Source organism: Agelaius phoeniceus, chromosome 11 (assembly GCF_051311805.1).
Source record: "Agelaius phoeniceus isolate bAgePho1 chromosome 11, bAgePho1.hap1, whole genome shotgun sequence".
Lineage (NCBI taxonomy): Eukaryota > Metazoa > Chordata > Aves > Passeriformes > Icteridae > Agelaius > Agelaius phoeniceus.
Genome location: NC_135275.1, coordinates 2289273 through 2297343, shown reverse-complemented (window position 1 = coordinate 2297343; position 8071 = coordinate 2289273). Strand labels below are relative to the sequence as shown.

The following is an 8071-nucleotide window of genomic DNA, read 5'->3' as shown; positions in this document are numbered from 1 at the left end:
GGAATAACTGCACGGCTTCTCCACTGGATTCCCCAGAGGAACAGCAGCTGCCTCTTTCTTCCACTGGATCTTCAGAGGAAAGACTACGCCCTTTTCTACAGGATCCCTGCTCCAGCAGAACCATACATGACACTCTGGAAGGACTGCAGCCAAATTTCCAATTGGACTGCTACCACACCCTCATCAAGAGGGTGTCAGGTTTCAGTTCCGACTCTGTCAGTGTTGTTCTAGTGTACTGCGTTGTTTATTTTTATCCTTTTATTTTCTTCCCTATTAAAGAACTGTTATTTCCTGCTCCCATACTTTTGCCTGAGAGCCCCTTAATTTAAAATTTGTAACAATTCAGAGGGGTGGGGAGGGTTTACATTCTCCATTTCAGGGGAGGCTCCTGCCTTCCTTAGTAGACTCCTGTCTTTCCAAACTGAGACAGGGTGTCTTAGTTCTTCCTGGAGTAAAGATTACCACTGAAATGCAATTTTATTTTTTATTGTATAAGTGGAAAAAAATTTCCAGAATGTACAACTACATCCAAAAATTAAGACATAGTGTAAAAAGGGTGAAAACATCTGGGGATTTCTCTTTACAAAAAATATTTTTAAATATTTCTAAAAATGAAAAGTGAAGACAAAATCGGGTCACTTTTTCTGGATTCCAAAACTACTTTAAAAAATCCTTAGCTACTATAGTAATTGGAAAGAAACATTTGGCGATGTCTCTCTCCAGGAAAACTATTTTGAAATATTTCCAAAAGTTTTAATTTCTAAAAATGAAAAACTAAGACAAAATGGGGGTGCTTTTTCTCAGGAGCCCCATGCTGCTGCCTGCCCCCTGGGCTCCCGCAGCCCTCGGGGCCATGTCGCTGTCCAGAGCAGCCCCTGCCTGGCTCCTGCCTGCCCACACCATGGGCGTCCACGCCTGCTCCTGGCCATGGAGCTCAGCCAGTGCTGCTGCCGGGTGGGCTTTGCTGCTGCTACCACCCAAACACTGGGGTGACAGCTCCATCTCTTTATTGCAATAGAAGAAGGGTGGAGCAGTGGCCGGATGATAAAGGTGCCCAGGCTAGGAAAGCAGTGTCCAGCCAACCTCCAGCCAATCGAGCACTGCCCAGGCACGAAACCCAGGCCCTGTGCTCAAGCGGTGTTATGCTTCAGGGCAGATGGCCACGGGTAGAAACTCCAAAGCCGCAGGGTGCGGAAGAAAGGGCGACTCAGATCTTCTGGGGGTAGGAGGTTTTATTGGAAGGGGGGGTGATGGGTCGGGGAGCAGAAGTCTGATTCCCAAGGCAGGGAAAAGCCTCAGGTTTTAGAGGGAATAGGCGGGGTTGGGAACAACAAATCAGAAGATGGGTACAAAAGATACATTGAAGATTGATAACAGCAAACAACCAACGAGAGACAGTTGCGGGCGGGGCCCTGACCCCTGAACCAATCACCCAGCACCCCAGCCAGAAGCTTCTGGAAAAAGAGGCAGGGGTGCTGGATGACAGGCAGGCAGCCAGGGGAGGGGAACAAACGAGATACATTGGGGTAACCAGGACAACGTGGGAGGGGTACAGGGATTGACACTTGCTGGAAACTTTGGGCAGAAGCATTAAAACAACAACGGGGGGAGAACTGAACAAACATAAAACAAACCACAACAGAAGGGGCCATCAGCTACCCTGGCAGAGGTGGGGCAACCTCAGTGTTGTTGTTTAGAGGGCAGGGCCAGGGAGCTCGGGAGCACAGGAAGGGACATGTTGGTCTCAGGAGGGGCTGGTGGGTGTTGGGCTGCTCCTGGGGTCCCTAGAAGAACTCAGCAATGGGCTGGGATGGGACAGAGGAAGATCAAAAAAGAGATGAAGGCAGTTCAGGGATACACATGGGGAGAGGAGTTGCCAGTGGGATCTACAGAAGAAGAGGAGGTTTCCTCATAGATGGCTGTTCTGTGGTCCCCTTCTCAGAACACATGAGAGGGCTGCCAAGGCCCTTCTTACTGCTGGAGGAGCTGCTCAAACTGTCTGGGTGTGAGGTGCAGCCACTGCCTTTCAACTCCTGTCCAGAGATGGAACCGTGGAGAGAGGAGGTGGCTGAAGCCCCAGCTGCCAGTGGCACACAGGGAGCCTCGTGCACAGCAGGGCCCAGAGCTGGCAAGGCTCCCCAGCACGGCTGGAGCTGCTGGCGCAGCTTGGCCCAGCTGCACAACTGTCCCTCAAGGCCCCGGCCAGCAGGGGACGGCTCTGGGCAGGCTCCCTGGCCAGGAGTGGGCCCCAGAGCGCCTCTGCCTTTTGAGGGCAATCTCGTCCCTGCTCTTTCTCCTCCCCACCTTGCTGTGCCTCTGCTCTGTGCCCCTGGGGCTGCTCTTGGCCAGGCAGCCTCAGTGGGCGCCAGCAGTGGCTGCAGCCCCAGCGGGTCCCCCAGGACAAGGCCCAGCAATTAAGAGGCCAATGAAAGCTCTGGGCAGCAGCAGAACCCTCAGCAGAGTTTTTTGCGCTATCACGGACAGGCCACAACTCCGCTGCAACCTGGCTCGGAACATTCATCCCTCAACCACAGCCTGGTGCCCCTGCCCAGTCGGCAGCCAGGGCTGGCTCTGGCCCTGGGCTCACGGCAGGGCTCCCGCTCGGGGTTGCTCCTGTGCCTTGGGCCTCTGGGCACTCAGGGCCGGCTCCAGAGCAGCTGCAGCGGGAGGGACGTTGGTGCACGAGTCCCCTTTCCCCGGGGCTGTGAATGAGCTCCAGAGGCCTCCAAGCCTCCGGAGGCGCCTCCAGCTTTGGCTGCTGCCGGGCCATGCAAGGGCAGGCCCTGGGGGAAGAGCTGCTGCCTCCGAGTCCTGCCGAGGGCTGAGCCTGGCACCGCAATTACCTCCGGTGCCAGTGTATGGCATTGCCTTCCTTCCCGCAGCAGAAGCTGCCAGGGTGCCATTCCTTCCTCTAGGAGAGCTGCAGCGGGGCAGTGAGGCTGCCGTGGATCCCTTGCCACCGTGTGGGCACGGCCTGTCCAGGTGTCACTGAAAGTGCGGGGAAAACAAAAGCCCTCCGTCAGGATTTTGGTGTCAGAGAATCAAGGCATTTATTCTGGTCACGGTGTTGTTCTGGCCAGGATGTGCAACAGAAAGAATTTCATTCGCACATAGCTTGGGGCAGGTTACTCCAGACACATAACAGTGCCAGTGTAGGCCCAATCCCTAAAGCTCTCACAGAGCTGTACTTGACTTCAAATGACATCTGCATCCACCTGATTTTAAGGACTGTAGCACATCTGCAGTTTCACGAGATAGTAAAGCCAGTGCTGCACTCTGAGAAATAAGTCCACAGTAAGAGGTGTTGATGTCATTGAACTAATTTGCAGCTCAGTCTAATTTGCAGATCATTGTCTTGATGAGCACGATGAGGATGATGATGATATCATAGAACATTTCCCTTTTTTTCTCCCCCAAATCAAATGGTGCCTCTAAGCTTCTGGAGAAAAGAACTGTCAAAGGTGCTGTTTGGCAGTCATCTAGGGAGAGGTGCGGGGCAGAAGGATATGTCCTGGAAGGATTCTCTGGTGGGCTCCAGCATTTCAACAAGTTCTTTGATTCATAGACTGGGTCATTTTCAAGACTGAATGGCTGCATGGAGTGCTTTCCCAGCCCCTTTGCTGGCCAGAAAGCTTCGAAAGCCCACGGCAGTTTAGCCTCCACGAGAAAGGCAGCATCAGTTTGTGTGCCAGGTGAAACATAGCATTCAAAAGCTCAAGCTGTGTTTAGAGAAGCCAGCAGGCTAATGTAAGCAAGGCCAGAAAGCCTCTCCAGTCCTGCTGAGCGCGTATGGCAGAGCTGCTGTGTTTTACAGCAGCTCCAGGGCAGCGCAGCAGCTGCAGGAGAGGGCTCAGGACAGGCTTGGGGCGCAGCGGGGCGGCAGGAAGCTGAGAGAAGCCTCTGCTCTAGAACCGAGGCAGTTCTTGAAGAAGCAAACAAAGATGGGGACTTGAAGAGATTTCCTCCCGCTGTGCTCAAAGTTTGCCTCTGAAGGCTGAGAGGTGAGCTTGTCATAAATCCCAGGAAATATCAGGGAGAAGGTTTTACGTTAGTTTTTGTGGCTAGGTACAAATCTGCGGTGGGAAAAGAGCCTCTCTGGTACACTAGCTGTCTTGGGTTGCCTTAGTTCTTCCTAGAATAAAGATTACCAATTAAATGCAATTCTGTTTTTTATTCTAGAAGTGTAAAATGTTCTAAATTTTCCTGAATTCCACAACTACTTTGAAAAATCCTAAACTACTCTGGAAAAAAGGGAGAATTTTGGTGGGATTTCTTTCTAAATAAAATATAATTCTAAATATTTCATATTTCTTGTTAAAAACGCCAATCACTTGTTTTTAAAATTTTTAAAAGTTTAATAGTTATAAAATGGTTATAAAAATTGTAATACAAGTAGAGTCACAATATTTTGGACAAACTGAATTAGGACAATATGAGACAATAAATACAAAGAGTTATGGACGTCCAGGTACGTTTTTCTGGGCAGCACGAGCCCGAAAAAGACAACCGTTAACAAAGGTTTAACCCTTAAAAACAATAGCCTGTTGCATATTCACACCCTTCATACATGATGCATAAATTCCATGAAAACACAGGATTCTGTCTGGTGATGTCAACTTCTTCCTCCAAATCCTAACAGTGCCTTCAAGGCGGGAAGAAATTAATTTCTTCTGATAAGAGGACAAGAGGGCCATAAATTCTTCTTCTCGGAAAGATTTAGGTGTCCTGTGGCTGCTATCTCGCTGCCAGTCCTTTCTTTTTAAAAAAGTATCCTACATGGCATCGTTTCTATTTTAACAATTTTTATAACCGAAAACTGTATTTAACACAGTACTTAAGAGAATTAATACGGCATTACTTTCTAACACAACACATATAATATTCATTTTAATATTTGCAAAAAGCCAATCATAAAATACATGCATTTTTCACAATCCCCACTCTTATTCTTTGTAAATCATTTGGCTTGAGCAATATTTCTTATCTACTTGCATCTTCTGGACTATGCTGGCAAAATAAAACAGGGGATTACACAAGGAAGAGATATAAAAACAGTTGTAACACTTAAAATGAAAGATCTTAATTTCTTCTAATATATTACCCCAGCAGCTAGGTTTTAACATTGTTTTCTAATTATTTTGGACCAGTACCTGGGTTATTATATGCATATATATTTTTTTTTCTTCTTTGAGTTCTTTCCCTTTTGCTAGAATGACTTTTCTGTCTCATCAATCTTCAACAATCTGATATAATAAATTTTCCACAAACACCCCCTTCTTTTGCCAATAAATAGTCCAAAGCCATCCTATTCTGATACACTACAGGTTTTGTTTGGCTTAGCTGACTTGATATTAACTCTAATGCCTGGGCGGCCTTATTTGCTATCACTTCTATAACTGCTTGGAGTCTTGTAATGCGACTCAATAGATAATTTGGGGTCAATACAGAGTTAAATTGCTGTGCTGGTTTTACCTTTTCATTTACTATTTGTTTTTTTACCAAATCTTGAACTGTCTCTTCAAGATTAAATGTAAAACAAATCCATCTCTCTCCTTTTGGACATTCAATTCCAAATCTATTACCTCTTTTTCCTAAGTTTCTTGTAATCTAATTTTCTCCTTTTTGCCTACAGGTTCTTAATTTGGATGGGTTATAACAGTGGCTGTTTGTTGTAGTGCGTTCTTATATTTTGTAATACCTTGAAGTAGTTGGTTTTGTATTCCCATGTTTTTCCCAAATGGTTTATCCCAGACTGTACCCCCCCCCCCCTCCTTTTCCCTCTACGTGTGTTATCCCTTTCCTGGGATAAGATCTCCAAAACCCCCACCCTGGCTCTCTGCCAGTCACCTCGACATCCCAGCCCCCTACCTAGAAGTTTCGGTCCAAGTTGTCGAGTGATTAGCCAGGGGCCAAGGGTCAACCCCCCAAGTCCTGCCCCATACGCTGTTTTGTATGTCTATCCCCCCAGCACCCATCCCCCAGAGATACCTATTGGTCAGTAGGATTTTATCTATGTTAGTTTCCTCCCCCCTTTAAATGTAAGCTCCGAACATCCCCCAGTGCTCTCGGCAGGAACCCCCTGAGGTATAGGAGCTCCCTCGGGACTCCTTAATAAAACCTTGGAATACCCCCTGCTGGGAGTCGGCCCCTTTCCTCTTCCACCGACGTCTCGGTCGTCTCTGCTGCAACGAAGGCAACCAGCCTGAGTGCCCTCAGCACCCTCGGGGCACAGAGAGTGTCTCCCCGCAGTCGGCCGTGGTGGGGTCACCCCCCCCACTCTCTGCCGACCCGGGTAAGGCCCAGGGACTTGAGAGGCTTGCAGAGAGACTGGGACAGCTTGGCGCCCAGCCGTGGGGCTCTGGGACCATTCCAGGAGCCCACGGAAAGGGGCTCGGACATACTTTCAGTCTGTTCGATAAGCCTTCGGCCGGCAAGCTACCTCAGGAAAGAAAAAACTCCGTTTTAGTGAGTTGCTCTCCTGTGGACGAAACTGGGAGCTTCGAAGTACCCCAAGAAGTCAGTTTCAGGTGGAAATCAACATCCCAGGCTTTTTCGTTCCCCTCTCCTGCAGCTGGATTGGTAAGTTTTACCCTTCTCTTGTTTCTCCCCTCTTTGGGAGGGGGTGTTTCCCTGCCCTTGTTCTCAGGCCCGCCGCGGAGGGCTGAAGTTTTTTTTTCTCTCTATTGTGGGCAGGCTGCCAGCTGTAGGCTTTTCTCCTCCCCCCCCCCCCACCTGGGTTGCTGAAATTTGAGATACAAATTTAAAATCAGAGCCAAAATGGGTGCTAGGCTTTCTGTATCTCACAAGGGTGTCTATTATCATCTCTTACACATTCTTAAGAGTGAAAAAATCCGATTTTCAAAAACAGATGTTAAACAGTTCGTCAGATGGCTTTTCCTTCACTTCCCTGACGTGTCCACTGAAAATCTCAGTGATTTGGCTTTTTGGGACAAAATTGGTAGTGAATTATTGAAGGCAGGGAAAGCAGGAGACATATCTCCGTCAAAATTTGCTTTCTTAGCCCTGCAGATAAGAAATGTTGTAAAATTTAATTTAAAGATGCAAGAACAGCCATCCGGCAACAGTTTCAATATCTCTGTTTCCCAAAAACCCGATCTACCCCCCTCCGAGTTCGGTTCTCCCTCCCCCACTCACCTCCCCCCACCCCCAGCCCCTGCACAAACCCCTGCTCCCCCCCCGAGGCTCTCTGTCTCCAACCCGGACACTTCTGCCCTGAATTCCCGAAATCCCACCCTCCCCCCTGCTTCCCCAAGTTATAATACCGTGTCTCACAACCTTAGTGCCCGCCTTGGTACCCCCCAGCCGCGTCCGGTAACTTCCCCGGACCATAATGGTGGACACCACGTGGCAATGGTGGTTTCCTCGCCTTCCCATAATCCCTTTTGCTCTCCCAACAACCCATTCTGCTCGGAGCACCCCGCCCCCGAAATCCGCCCTCCCGCCCTTCCCCCGTCTCCTCCTCCGGCCCCTCCGGCCCCTCCTCCGGCTCCTCCCGCCCCGGCCCCGGCCGCCCCTCCCGCTCCGGCCCCGGCCGCCCCTCCTGCCCTGGCCCCGGCCGCCCCCGCCCCCTCAGAGCTCTGCCCGCCCGCCGCGGGCTCCCTCCGCCCCCCCCACGGCCCGCCCTCCGGCGCCCAGAGCAGTGTAACAAGAGACGCTGTTGCTGGGAGACCCAACCCGGAAACAGGACAGTCCTTTTCTGCTGCCCCCGTGTCATATATTCCAGATGTCACCGGGGCATTCCAGCCAAATTATAGCCCCCTTTCTGTTGATTCTGTTAAAGAACTTGCCAAAGCCCAGAAAGATTTTGGGAGATCAAGTGAATATTTTAGAGGGCTCCTTAAAGCTACATTATTCGCTCACATTCTAACCCCTGCTGATATAAAACACCTTTTTTCCTGCCTGTTATCCTCTTCTGAATATCTCTTGTGGGATGTTGCATGGCAAAAAGGATTGAGAGCAATTTTACCAGCTCTGTGGGCTGATGAAGCTACTGCTCGTGATGTTTATGGTAATATGTTATCCCTCGATCACCTCTGTGGACAGGGAGGTT

The 8071-nt window shown here is 49.6% G+C and overlaps 1 long non-coding RNA gene across 1 annotated transcript; it reads right to left on the bottom strand.

Annotated features, from left to right (window-relative positions):
* Positions 1-6888: 6888 nt before the first annotated feature.
* Positions 6889-7362, bottom strand: LOC143695001 (uncharacterized). The gene is made up of 2 exons (XR_013183863.1): positions 7284-7362; positions 6889-7023 (listed from the first exon to the last, which is right to left on the bottom strand). It is a non-coding gene; the product is annotated as an uncharacterized LOC143695001 (long non-coding RNA).
* Positions 7363-8071: the final 709 nt, after the last annotated feature.